This window comes from Pangasianodon hypophthalmus, chromosome 30 (genome assembly GCF_027358585.1).
Source record: "Pangasianodon hypophthalmus isolate fPanHyp1 chromosome 30, fPanHyp1.pri, whole genome shotgun sequence".
Taxonomy (NCBI): domain Eukaryota; kingdom Metazoa; phylum Chordata; class Actinopteri; order Siluriformes; family Pangasiidae; genus Pangasianodon; species Pangasianodon hypophthalmus.
In genome coordinates, this window is record NC_069739.1 from 2,161,657 (window position 1) to 2,175,338 (window position 13,682).

The following is a 13,682-nucleotide window of genomic DNA, read 5'->3' on the forward strand; positions in this document are numbered from 1 at the left end:
GAAACCACATAAACTCCTCTATAACTCCACTGGGAACATCAACATTCTAGAACTAGAATGTTCCAGAACTTCTCAGTCTGGTTGTGGGCTTTCATGCTGAGAAGTTCTAGGACCTTGGAAACGTCAACATTCCGGAACATGAGTTCTCAAGAACCTCCCGGTCTAATCGCGGTCTTTCATCCTGAGATGTTCTAAAACACCGGAAAGTTTAAGTCCGATTCCATCCTGGAATATTCTAGAACTCAAGCGTTCTGGAAGTATCCAGCCAGATCAAGGACTTTCCTACTGATTTTTTTTTTTTAAACAACATTCTGAGACTCAAGACATTCTAGATTCTTCTCAGACCGATTGTAGGCTTTCATCCTGACCAATTCTAGAACACTGGGAACTTAAAGTCACAGCTTCACCTTTGACTGTTACAAAGCACTTACACTGGAGACTCCTTCCAACAGCGGATGATTTTAAATCAGTGGTGGACTCCGGTTCGGTTCAGTTCTGAGGTCCGGGTTTGCAGTTCGTTATCGAAGTGGTCCAGTTTATGTGAACCTTCACAGTCCGTGTCCAGGCCCAGTCTCGGGCGATCCAATCACAAGCGGACGGCTGAGATATGGAGAGTTCAGTTCACACGTGGTGGTTTCACGTGTCTCGAAAAAAAAAAAAACAACAACCTACGAAAGCACATCATGACAATGCTGCTCTCTGGATTTATTTTTGTGCAAAACAATTACACGAATACTGATTTAGTGAAAGCTGGAGTTTAATATTTGGCTCTAGAACTATCATACAAGATACACTATATGGACAAAAGTATTGGGACACCTGACCATCACACTCATATGTGCTTGCTGAACATCTCATTCCAGATTTATTCCCCACTGTGTTTGCTGTTATAATGAGCTCCACTCTTCTGGGAAGCTTTCCACTAGATGTTGGAGCGTGGCTGTGGGGATTTGTGTTCATTCAGCTACAAGAGCGTTAGTGAGATCAGACTATGTGATGTTGGGTAAGGAGTCTCCAGTTCCAGTTGATCCCAAAGGTGTTCAGTGGGGTTGAGTAAGTTCAGGGCTCTGTGCAGGACACTCGAGTTCTTCCACTCCAACCTTCACACACCATGTCTTCATGGAGCTCGCTTTAGGGCCTTTCGCGCCGCTTTAGTTCCAGAGCTAAATTTACGGTACTAAAGTACTGGGCGATTTTGCGTGAACTATTTCCCAGTACCGTTTAAAGGGCTGCATTCGCACAGACAGCGGGCACTAGGAAGTGACGTAAGCCGGTCGACAGCGACGTCGTTTGTGCGCGGCGTTCAACAACGGAAACAAAGAACAACAACGTAAACAACCGGAAGATGGAGGACGCTGTGATCGGAGCTGTGTTTCTGTCGTGTCTCGCGTCCATCTATCGCTGTTCTCCATACTTGTGGAATAAGTCGACACTACAGTATGTTTACGCGGCGTTTTAAATCATGGCGGGTGAGGGCGTTTTCGTACGCGGTCGGCCAATCAGCGTCTACTTACGTCACGGATAGTACCAGTTGTGCTGGTTAGACCCTGCTCCGGAGTAGGAGCTAATCTGGTTCTCGAAAAAGGCAGTCGGTACTAAAATCACACCCAGTTCCGGAGGTGCGAAAACGCCAAAAAGTGGGTTCCACAATTAGTTCAGGTACTATGAAAAGGTTCCTGCGGTGCGAAAGGCCCTTTTGTGCACAGGGGCATTGTCATGTCTTGGGCCTCTTAGTTCCAGTGAAGGGAAACTGTAAAGCTACAGCACACAGAGACGTTCAATTATATTGTGTACAATGTACAATTGTGTGCTTCAGACTTTGTGGCAACAGTTTGGGGAGGAACCACATCTGGCTGTGATGGTCAGGGGTGCACAAACTTTTGATCATATACTGTACGTACTGTTCATAAATACTAATTAAAGTGACACAGTTTGAAAGAAAAGTGGGAAAATGGGCGAGAGGAAAAATTTCAACTTGTTGTGTCGCCTGTGTGCCACTAGAGGTCGCGCTTTAGCTTCAGATACTAAAGAAATGGAACGTCTCAAGTAAAATACATTTTTTTTTTTCACTAACATACCCTGACTCTCATTGCTGACTTTTATCTTTAAGAATACGTTAATATTAATATTAATAAAAAAAGTGAGGGAACTAAAGCTAGATGAAGTTACCAGAGACATTAAGCAATGACGATTCTGTGATCTTTTTGTTTGACCAATCAGTGGGTTGTACTTGTTCTGGCTCCGCCCACATATAACTACAAGACTGTTCCGAGAGACGTTCGTCTTTATCTAAGAAACAAAAATTAATATTACTATTATTTTTCTTTTTCTTTTTCCTGAACCTTCTGACACTCCCTGTATTAGGAGGACTTTATATTCACTTAGCGAAATATACACTTCCATTTATTTTAGTTTTATGGACTTCTAAAGGAAAAGAAAACAAATTAAAATAAAACAGTATAAATATATAAAATATAAAAAACATGTATATAAAATAAAATAGAGAAAAGCAGAATAAAAATGAAAAGAAATGATGGAAAAATGTGCATCAACAAATCCAAATTAAAACACAGTTACAAAGAGAGAAGAGTTGCACCTTATTGCTGAAGGAAAATTTAACTTGTTTTATTTTTATTTATTATTTTTATTCATTTATTTTACTGAAAATGAGTGAGTTTGGTTGGAAAAGTTTTTTGTGTGAAGCTCCTGGTGTACGGAAAACCGGAAATGTGTAAATGTGTGTGTGTGTGTACTTCATTACACCTGGTGTGTTTAATTATTAAGGTACTGATTGTAGTAATCGGTACTTTTTTTTTCTTTTCTGAAGATCATCTGTGATTTATTTGATTCCTGTAGACAGAGTAACCGAGCAGAACGTTCTCCGTGTTTTTGTTTATCTCCGATCAGAGGAGCTGGGTTTGGTTTCCTCCTCGTGATGTGTGTTTCTCTCCCACGCGGGCCACCACGGAGGCGTTCGTTTCTAATTCCTAGTGACTTATTCATGCCGTTTCTAATCTTAGATGGCGCATTCCTGTGGAGCTCGAATAAGGACGCACATAAAAGGTGCTTTACTACGGGAGAGGAGGAAAAAAAAAAAGCAGGGAAAGCCATTACAGACCTGCCGTATTTCATGTAGCAGTCAGGTTTTATAGTATTTTATATTCCTCTGCTTTAGTTTGCCTGTGTGTAATGTATTTTAAAGCAGTGTTTGAAGTCAGAGATAAAGGTCGATGCTTTCAGGAAGGGCGCATCAGCGTATCTGTCTTCTAAAGTCGCTTATTTTGCGAAGGAACCCGTCTATCAAACTGGATACGAACAAAAATTTGTCGTAAATTATTCTCAGGAGCGTTTAAACAAGAAATGTACCAGTGGTGTCTGTGGAAATCCAGCTGATTAAAACAAACAAAAAAAAAACATTCGTATCCTACGTTTCGCTTATGAGTATTTTTGTCAGTTCAGGTGTATAACGTGACCCTCGAATGATCGGCTTCGAATCGTATAATTGTTGATGAGTTACTGATGAGCTGTGTACGGATCACACTGTCGAGTTTAAATCACTTATTCATTTCAATCGCACACAGTGACGGACATCTTGTGAAATTTTGTTGTTTTGTATTAATGATGAAAGAAAACGATTCCAAAACAAATCCAGAAATTAGGAAAGAGAAGACTAGTCGTTCAGTGAACAATTCAGTTAGGATAAAAGTAATGGCGCCCTATAAAAGGAGTTAGTTAGTGCGTGTGTCTTTGGTAGCCGACATGCTGCAATGGCTGAGCTGCATTAGTGGAAGGTTTAGCGCATGCCACAGAGAGAATGCACTCTTTCACTGTTTAGTCATCATTATGTCCTTTTCAGCTTTTTGTGGAGATTTGTGGGCGGGGCTAAATAAAAATGTGCCATGGACACACTTGGTAATTTACGGCTCGTTGGCGTTTATTGACATATGCACGTGTGTATGAAGAAAAATCTAAAACTTTTGTAAATCTGGTGGAAATTTTTTTTATTCCGTTTGGCCACGAAAGCACTTTTTTTCTAAATGATTAGATAAATGTGTCATTGCGTGTGTCCGTAATTCTGTTTTAAGATTACTTGAGTAACTTTGTGACTAGTGTTTCGATCCACCTGTTGTAGGAGTATTTCAATTTTGATTGGATGTCCAGTAGGTGGTGCTGCAATCCTGAGAGAAATCAGTACACACACTACCATCACATCTCATACACACACCACATTTAACCCCCTGCCTACAGCTAACACACACACACACACACACACACACACACACCACTCTATACGTTCCACATAACCTCCAACATTCCACACTGACATGCCGTCATTACGTTACACTGCTAACACACACTCACACTCACACACACACACACCAAGCACACCGAACACACACCCATCTGAATTACTCTACATACACACACACATTACGCCTTTCTCAGTATTTAATACGTTCCAGATAACAGAAGGACATTACAGATAGGACGAGATCTTTCCATATGTGATACGGAATGGTGTGAATGGTGAATATTTTTCTGAACATATGTACAATATTACAGCCGCCAAACACTAGGAAGTGAGTAAGCTATGATAAAAAATAAATAAAAGGGAGTAAAAATCAACAGACAGGTACATGTTGGTTGGTTTGGTAACCCTTTGTGTTTGTGGAATCCGTAAATCTGCATGTAGTGGGCTGTTATTGATGTTCCATCGAGTGTTTCAGTGTGTAAATCTCCTAATTTTCCTCATTAGCAGCTCACGAAGTAGATCTGAATCATAATATAGCTATAATGAACTCCCTAATTAGGGATACGGATTAGACCATGAGGAGCAGGTGTTTAATCTGAGGAGTATAAACCAGAGTGAATGAAACTACCTTGCACTTGCAGAACCTACGTGATCCAGATCCTAATCCTCAAAGCCACGTCTCTTCATTATCTACAGCCATATTCTCAGAGCATCCTTTTACAAGCTAGATCCCCACGCTCTGATCTTGAGCCTCTTTCTCAACATAGTTAAGCTCTTAACCCACTTCTGCTCAAGTTCTTCAGCTTCAAATCCTGACTTTTCCAGATCCTCTTCTTTTAGAAGATTATCATCATCACGTACACCTGCAAAGCTCCAAATCCACCATCCATCATTTAGCTCCTCAGAGCTCATAGTTTACCTACTCCAGATCCTCATCCGTAATAATTGGGTTTATCAAGTTTCTTGGCTGATCTGAGCCAACTCTGTCTAGATCTGCATTCTGAAATCTTTCTTATAACCACTCACTCGCCAAACCTGACACATCTATCCTCAATCTTCACTTGGCGCCTACTTAATCTATCTTTAATCCCAAAACTAACCTCATCTAAATCCTGATCTCTTTCATAAATTTAGGGGGTTCTCCAGGACATGTGATCTAGATAGATTAAAATAACTCACTTTACTTACATTCTTGAAGTCTCCCTCCTGTCTAATACATATACTAATTTTCTGAGATCGTCATAATATAGGTCCTTTATTATCTTGATCTAGATCCTTATAGAGCCTAAAACACCTTGATACTAGAATAACCTAGGGAAACCCACCCAATAACCAAAGCAACCATGGTTCCCTGCTCTAGAAATGTAGACATCCTACTCATGTTGTGGTCTAGAAATTTCAGAGACTTACTCAGGATACTCTGCTCTAGAAATTTCAAACTGTTACTCTCAGAACTCTGCTCTAGAAATTTCACAATCCTACTCTGGGTGCTCGGCTCTAGTAATTTCAAACACGGGGGTATTCTGCTCAAGACATGTAAAACACTTAAGACGTTCTACTCTAGAAATTTCAAACTCTTACTCGGAGGACTCTGCTCCACTCTGGGGTACTTGGGGTACTTGGGGTACTCTGTTTTACAAATTCCAAACACTGAGTACTCTGCTATAGCAATTTCAAACCCTTACTTATGGTATTCTGCTCAAGAAATTTCAAACGCACAGGGTACTCTAGAAATTTATTTGGGGTACTCTGCTTTACAAATTCCAAACACTCTCAGTACTCTACAATAGAAATTTAAAACATTTACTCAGGGTATTCTACTCTAGAAATGTCAAATACTTACTCAGGATATTCTACTCTAGAAATGTCAAACTCTTACTCACAGTACTCTGAAATTTTAAACACTTACTCAATATTCTGCTGTAGAAATTTCAAACACTTATATATGGTACTGCTCTCTAGAAATTTAAAACACTTATTTGGGGTACTCTGCTTTACAAATTCCAAACACTCTGAGTACTCTGCTCTAGCAATTTCAAACCCTTACTTATGGTACTCTGCTCAAGAAATTTCAAATACACAGGGTACTCTAGAAATGTCAAACATTTATTTGGGGTACTCTGCTCTAGAAATTTCGAACACTTACTCATAGTACTCTGAAATTTTAAACACTTACTCAATACTCTGCTGTAGAAATTTCACTTATTTGGGGTACTCTACTTTACAAATTCCAAACACTCTCAGTACTCTGCTCTAGAAAGTTCAAATACACAGGGTCCTCTAGAAATTTCAAACACTTATTTGGGTACTCTACTCTAGAAATTTCAACCACATACTCAGGGTACTCTGTGCTATAAATTTCAAATGCTTACTCACTACTCTGCTATAGAAATTTCGAATACGCAGGGTACCCTAGAAATTTATTTGGGGTACTCTGCTCTAGAAAGTTCAAACACTTACTCACTTCTCTGCTCTAGAAATTTGAAACACTTACTCACTTCTCTGCTCTAGAAATTTCAAATACTTGCATGGGGTCCTATAGAAATTGTACTACCTTCTAAGCCCTACCTTAGAAATCTAAAAATGTCAAACACTTACCCATGATGCTTTGCTCCAGAAATCTTCATAGCCTACCCCTGCTTTATTTTCAAACCGTGAATCTCTGATCACAATGGGAGGCGATGGAAAAGGTTATCAGCAAAAGCCAGCCGTGCTCCGAGTCTCAGGATTTCAGCCGCGTCGCTGTGTGAGCGAATGTTTCACAAACATCAGTAATCTGTGTGCTCTTTAGCGGCGGCGCTGGGAGTGATCACTGAACCAGCGGGGGTCTGAGTGTGCGACGGTGTGGATCTTTAGCAGTTCGGACCCTGCTGAGATCCGGGGCAGAGCGCGGTTCGATTGTGAAACGCTGCATGTACGAACACGTTTAACAGCACGTCTGTTGACAAATACGACAGTCACAAGAGTCAGTGTAATTATAGAGATTTTTCATGTTGTACTGGTGCAGTACAGATTAATCTAGTGCTAGAGTTGTTTAGCTCCTGCTAGTGAAATTTCATAGCTGCTTTTCTTGCTAAAAAAAATACTGCAAATTTATTTTTTTTCTTTTTTTTTTTCCAGTAAAATATAATGCTGAGCAAACAAAACAAAAAATAAATAAATAGATTTCAAAGAGGTCTGTAAGAGCCACTGTGTGTGTGTGTGTGTGTGTGTGTGTGTGTGTATGTGTGTGTGTTTGTGTTTGTGTCCATCCACAATATTCTTTTCTAAGATATCACAACATTTTTTTTTTTGTTGATTTGTATAACAATTATATTGAAGGCAGCTCATTTCATGTAAAAAAAAAAAAAAAAAAAATACAATAAATTTCTTCTTTTCCATCTTAAATAATTTATTTTGGAAAACATTAAATAAAAGTGTAATTGCACAAATTACTATAAATTTTATCTTGGGCTAAAATGTTGCTTTTATCATTAAACTTTTTTTTTTTTAATCCTATTATTATTATTATTATTATTATTATTATTATTATTATTATTTTAGTGAAATGTTTAGCTGGCAGTTTTCTTTCTAGCAAACCTAGATATTGAGATATGTACATATTGTGTATCATGATCGGCCACCCCTGTGTGTGTGTGTGTGTGTGTGTGTGTGAGGCTACCATGTGTTTGTGAGCCCATTCATTTGCAATCGGCTTTTCAGCTCCCGCAAATAGGAAACAGGCCAGAACTTCCAGCTGGATCACTTGTGTGTGTGTGTGTGTGTGTGTGTGTGTGTCTGTGACGGCAGCTGCAGTTTTTTTCGAAATCCAATTCCACAAAAGAAATAGCAAAATGTCACCCGACTGATTTAAGGTTAGATAATGGACTGTGTGTTTATGTAATAGAATGTGTCACTGTGTGTTATTACAGTTGTACAGTAAATAAGCACCTGTACCTCAGGCTCATGACTGAAAGTGTGTGTGTGTGTGTGTGTGTGTGTGGCCGAGAGACTCCCACACATATCAGACTGATGGCAATAAACGCAATCACAGTGACGATGTGTGACTCAGAATAGACTTTTACAGCCGTGGGTAAATTTGTGGGAAAATGCAGACAGGATGTAAAGTTAGAACACAACCAGAAGAAAATTTTTTTTTTTTAAAAATGCCAGTGGTGCTCCATTTCTAGAAATTTTGTTCACTTGCCCATCACGCCCTGCTCTAGAAATGATACCCTTAGTCATGAGGCCCTGTTTTAGAAATGATGAAACTGCTGAATGATTTCCTGTTGGCAGAGAAACGAGCTCCCACCTGATGATCACGGGAGACATTAGGGTTCATCTAATGCTCCTTCTCCAGACAGAGCTGATAATTGATCTGCCACCAGACGAGACCGAGTGCAAGAGGGAGGAAGTGAGAGTGGAAATGAGATGGCCACAGACACGTCATTCCACTTTGTAAAAATACACCCTAGCCTCTTCCTCTAGAGACGATCCAGACAGGGAGGGTTTTTATTTTTAACTCGAACAGCTTATAGTTCCAGAAACCCCTTTCGCTGATGTGCGGTTTAAGTCTCGACGTGACTAAATCAACAGTCAGGAGTGTGTTATTACTCGTGTAGTGGGTTAGCTGGATTGACTGAAGAAAGGGGAAATAAAGAGTAAATAAAGCGTGCGTTATGAGACACATCCACACTGATTAACGTTGCACCGCCGGAGCGTCGTTAGTAGCGGCTTCGCGTACACGTACAGTCAAAAATGGCTGTAAAATCTGGAAAATATTACAGAAATTTCATAGGGGTTTGTGTCAAATTTCAAAAGTGTGCTGTGTCTCAAATGATGTACTACAGTGTGTACGATAAGTACACTCTACACTACGTACTGAAGTTTTCAGTACCAAATTTTTATAAATATTATAAGCAGTGGTATTGAACAGAAACGACCAATCACAGCACAGAACCTCATCGAAGCGCGTCCAGACAACGCCCACAGGAACAATTAGAGATTTTAAACACAGAAAGGACTTCAAGCTTACTATTGTGTAGCGTAGTAATTTAGTGTAGCGTAGTATTTTAGCGTAGTGTAGGATTGTAGTGGAGTGGAGAATTTTAGTAATTTAGCATAGTATAGAATTATTTTTATATAGTATTTTAGTGTAGTATTTTAGTGTAGTATTTTAGTGTAGTATTGTGCTTTAGAGTTGGGGATGTGCTAGTTTAATGTCATGAAGTATTTTAGAATTGTGAAATGCAGTATTTTAGTGTAGTGTAGTATTTTAGTGGAGTGGATAATATACTGGTAGTGTAGTATTTGAATGTTGTGTAGTATTTTATTGTAATGGAGTTAAAATATTTTAGTGTAGTGTAGTATTTTAGCGTAGTGTAGGATTGTAGTGGAGTGGAGTATTTTAGTAATTTAGCATAGTATAGAATTATTTTTGTGTAGTATTTCATGTAGTATTTTAGTGTAGTATTTTAGTGTAGTATTGTGCTTTAGAGTTGGGGATGTGCTAGTTTAATGTCATGAAGTATTTTAGAATTGTGAAATGCAGTATTTTAGTGTAGTGTAGTATTTTAGTGGAGTGGATAATATACTGGTAGTGTAGTATTTGAATGTTGTGTAGTATTTTATTGTAATGGAGTTAAAATATTTTAGTGTAGTGTAGTATTTTAGCGTAGTGTAGGATTGTAGTGGAGTGGAGTATTTTAGTAATTTAGCATAGTATAGAATTATTTTTGTGTAGTATTTCATGTAGTATTTTAGTGTAGTATTTTAGTGTAGTATTGTGCTTTAGAGTTGGGGATGTGCTAGTTTAATGTCATGAAGTATTTTAGAATTGTGAAATGCAGTATTTTAGTGTAGTGTAGTATTTTAGTGGAGTGGATAATATACTGGTAGTGTAGTATTTGAATGTTGTGTAGTATTTTATTGTAATGGAGTTAAAATATTTTAGTGTAGTGTAGTATTTTAGCGTAGTTTTGTAGTATAGCGTAGTTTTAGCGTAGGAGTGGAGTGGAGTATTTTAGTAATTTAGCATAGCATAAGTATTTAGCATTGTATGTGGTTGTGTAATGTCATGAAGTATTTTAGAATTGTGAAATGCAGTATTTTAGTGTAGTGTAGTATTTTAGTGGAGTGGATAATATACTGGTTGTGTAGTATTTGAATGTTGTGTAGTATTTTAGAGTTGTGGAATACAGCATATGACTGTAGTGTAGCATTTTGGTGGAGTGGATAAATTAATAGTAGGATAGTGTAGTATTTTAGAGCTGTGTAGTATTGTATTGGAGTTGGAGTATTTTATTGTAGTGGAGTGGAGCAGATGATTTAATAGTAAGGTAGCATTGTAGTATAGTTGGAGTATTTTAGTGTACTGGAGTATTGTGGTATAGTGGAGTGGAGTATTGTAGTGTAGTATCTTAATGGTATTATATTATTTTAGTGTAGAGTTATTTTCGAGTTGTGAAATGCACTATTTTACAGAGTGGATGATTGAAGGATAATGTAGTATTTCAGTGTAGGGAAGTGTAGTGCTGTAGTGTAGTATGATAGTGTAGTGTAGTTGAGTGTAGCATTGTAGTCTACAATTTTAATGTGGTGTAGTTTTGTAGTGTAGTATTTTAGTGTAGTGGTGTTCAAGTACTGTAGTGGAGTGGAGTGTAGTATTGTAATGTAGTGTAGTATTTTAATGTTGTGGGTTTGAAGTATTTCAGTGTAGTGTGGTAATTTAATGGAGTGTAGTATTGTAGTGTAGTGGTGTTTAAGTATTTTAATGTAGTGTAGTATGATAGTGTAATGTAGTTGAGTGTAGCATTGTAGACTACTGTTTTAATGTAGTGTAGTATTTTAATGTAGTGGTGTTTAAGTATTTTAGTCTAGTAGATTATAGTATTGTAATGTAGTGTAGTATTTTACTGTAGTGGTGTTTCAGTATTTTAGTCTAGTAGATTATAGTATTGTAATGTAGTGTAGTGTTGTAATGTAGTGGAGTGTAGTATTTTAATGGAGTGGAGTATTTTAATGTAGTAGTGTTTAAGTATTTTAGTGTAGTGGAGTGTAGTATTGTAATGTAGTGTAGTATTTTAGTGTAGTAGATTATAGTATTGTAATGTAGTGTAGTATTTTAGTGTAGTGGAGTGTAGTATTTTAATGGAGTGTAGTATTTTAATGGAGTGTAGTATTTTAATGGAGTGGTGTTTAAGTATTTTAGTGTAGTGGAGTGTAGTATTTTAATGGAGTGTAGTATTTTAATGTAGTGGTGTTTAAGTATTTTAGTGTAGTGGAGTGTAGTATTTTAATGGAGTGTAGTATTTTAATGTAGTGGTGTTTAAGTATTTTAGTGTAGTGGAGTGTAGTATTTTAATGGAGTGTAGTATTTTAATGTAGTGGTGTTTAAGTATTTTAGTGTAGTGGAGTGTAGTATTTTAATGGAGTGTAGTATTTTAATGTAGTGGTGTTTAAGTATTTTAGTGTAGTGGAGTGTAGTATTTTAATGGAGTGTAGTATTTTAATGGAGTGTAGTATTTTAATGTAGTGGTGTTTAAGTATTTTAGTGTAGTGGAGTGTAGTATTTTAATGGAGTGTAGTATTTTAATGGAGTGTAGTATTTTAATGTAGTGGTGTTTAAGTATTTTAGTGTAGTGGAGTGTAGTATTTTAATGGAGTGTAGTATTTTAGTGTAGTGGAGTATTTTAATGTAGTGGAGTATTTTAATGTAGTGGTGTTTAAGTATTTTAGTGTAGTGGAGTGTAGTATTTTAGTGTAGTGGAGTATTTTAATGTAGTGGAGTATTTTAATGTAGTGGTGTTTAAGTATTTTAATGTAGTGGAGTATTTTAATGGAGTGTAGTATTTTAATGTAGTGGTGTTTAAGTATTTTAGTGTAGTGGAGTGTAGTATTTTAATGGAGTGTAGTATTTTAATGGAGTGTAGTATTTTAATGTAGTGGTGTTTAAGTATTTTAGTGTAGTGGAGTGTAGTATTTTAATGGAGTGTAGTATTTTAGTGTAGTGGAGTATTTTAATGTAGTGGAGTATTTTAATGTAGTGGTGTTTAAGTATTTTAGTGTAGTGGAGTGTAGTATTTTAATGGAGTGTAGTATTTTAATGGAGTGTAGTATTTTAATGTAGTGGTGTTTAAGTATTTTAGTGTAGTGGAGTGTAGTATTTTAATGGAGTGTAGTATTTTAATGGAGTGTAGTATTTTAATGTAGTGGTGTTTAAGTATTTTAGTGTAGTGGAGTGTAGTATTTTAATGGAGTGTAGTATTTTAATGGAGTGTAGTATTTTAATGTAGTGGTGTTTAAGTATTTTAGTGTAGTGGAGTGTAGTATTTTAATGGAGTGTAGTATTTTAGTGTAGTGGAGTATTTTAATGTAGTGGAGTATTTTAATGTAGTGGTGTTTAAGTATTTTAGTGTAGTGGAGTGTAGTATTTTAGTGTAGTGGAGTATTTTAATGTAGTGGAGTATTTTAATGTAGTGGTGTTTAAGTATTTTAATGTAGTGGAGTATTTTAATGTAGTGGTGTTTAAGTATTTTAGTGTAGTGGAGTGTAGTATTTTAATGTAGTCTAGTATTTTAATGTAGTAGTGTTTAAGTATTTTAGTGTAGTGGAGTGTAGTATTTTAATGTAGTCTAGTATTTTAATGTAGTAGTGTTTAAGTATTTTAGTGTAGTGGAGTGTAGTATTTTAATGTAGTGTAGTATTTTAATGTAGTTGTGTTTAAGTATTTTAGTGTAGTAGATTATGGTATTGTAATGTAGTGTAGTATTTTAATGGAGTGGTGTTTCAGTATTTTAGTGTAGTGGAGTGTAGTATTTTCAAGAGTGGATACTCTAAGGACAGTGGAGTATTTCAGTGTAGTAGAATATTTTATTGTAGTGGGATATTTTAGTGTGTTGTAGTATTTTAGTATAGTGGAGTATTTTAATGTGGTGAAGTGTAATATTTTTATGTTGTGCAGTATTTTAAAGCGTTACTGTAGTGTAGCAATTAGTAGAGTTTGTGGTTTAAAGATAGTAAAAGAGAAGTATTTCAGTACTATGTACTATTGTAGTGGAGTATGGTATTTTAGTGTAGTGGAGTATTTTACCGTAGTCTAGCGGAGTAGAGTTGCGGCGGTCTTTTTAACAGAGCGTTAAACCGCAGCTCCATCTGATGACCCCGCCCCTTTTCTGTACATAGAGCAGACTGCGACTGCAGAGTGTTAGAAGTATCCCTCTTCATTTCCAACGGGTTTTAGTACTTCATCTGAGTATTAATACTGCACTGTGAGAGGTAAAAGAAGTGTGTCATTTGAGATGCAGCCATACTCATCATCATTCTCATCATCATTCTCTTCATCCTCCTCCTCATCCTCCTCCTCATCCTCCTCATCATCATCATCATCATCATCATCCTTGTATCAGGATGCGGTTGCCTGATCAAACACAGGAGAGTAATTAGAAAGCGG

General features: G+C 37.0%; 1 protein-coding gene and 1 long non-coding RNA gene across 4 annotated transcripts in view; one reads left to right on the forward strand and one right to left on the reverse strand.

Annotated features, from left to right (window-relative positions):
• The window catches only part of LOC113536992 (A-kinase anchor protein 7), a 49,429-nt gene that overhangs the window by 14,733 nt on the left and 21,014 nt on the right, over positions 1-13,682 (forward strand). The gene's annotated exons all lie outside the window — the stretch shown is intronic.
• Positions 1-13,682, reverse strand: part of LOC128317869 (uncharacterized) — a 29,126-nt gene that overhangs the window by 13,671 nt on the left and 1,773 nt on the right. The window contains exon 2 of the long non-coding RNA XR_008301297.1: positions 13,323-13,498. This is a non-coding gene — a long non-coding RNA (uncharacterized LOC128317869). The remainder of the gene's footprint in view (positions 1-13,322; positions 13,499-13,682) is intronic.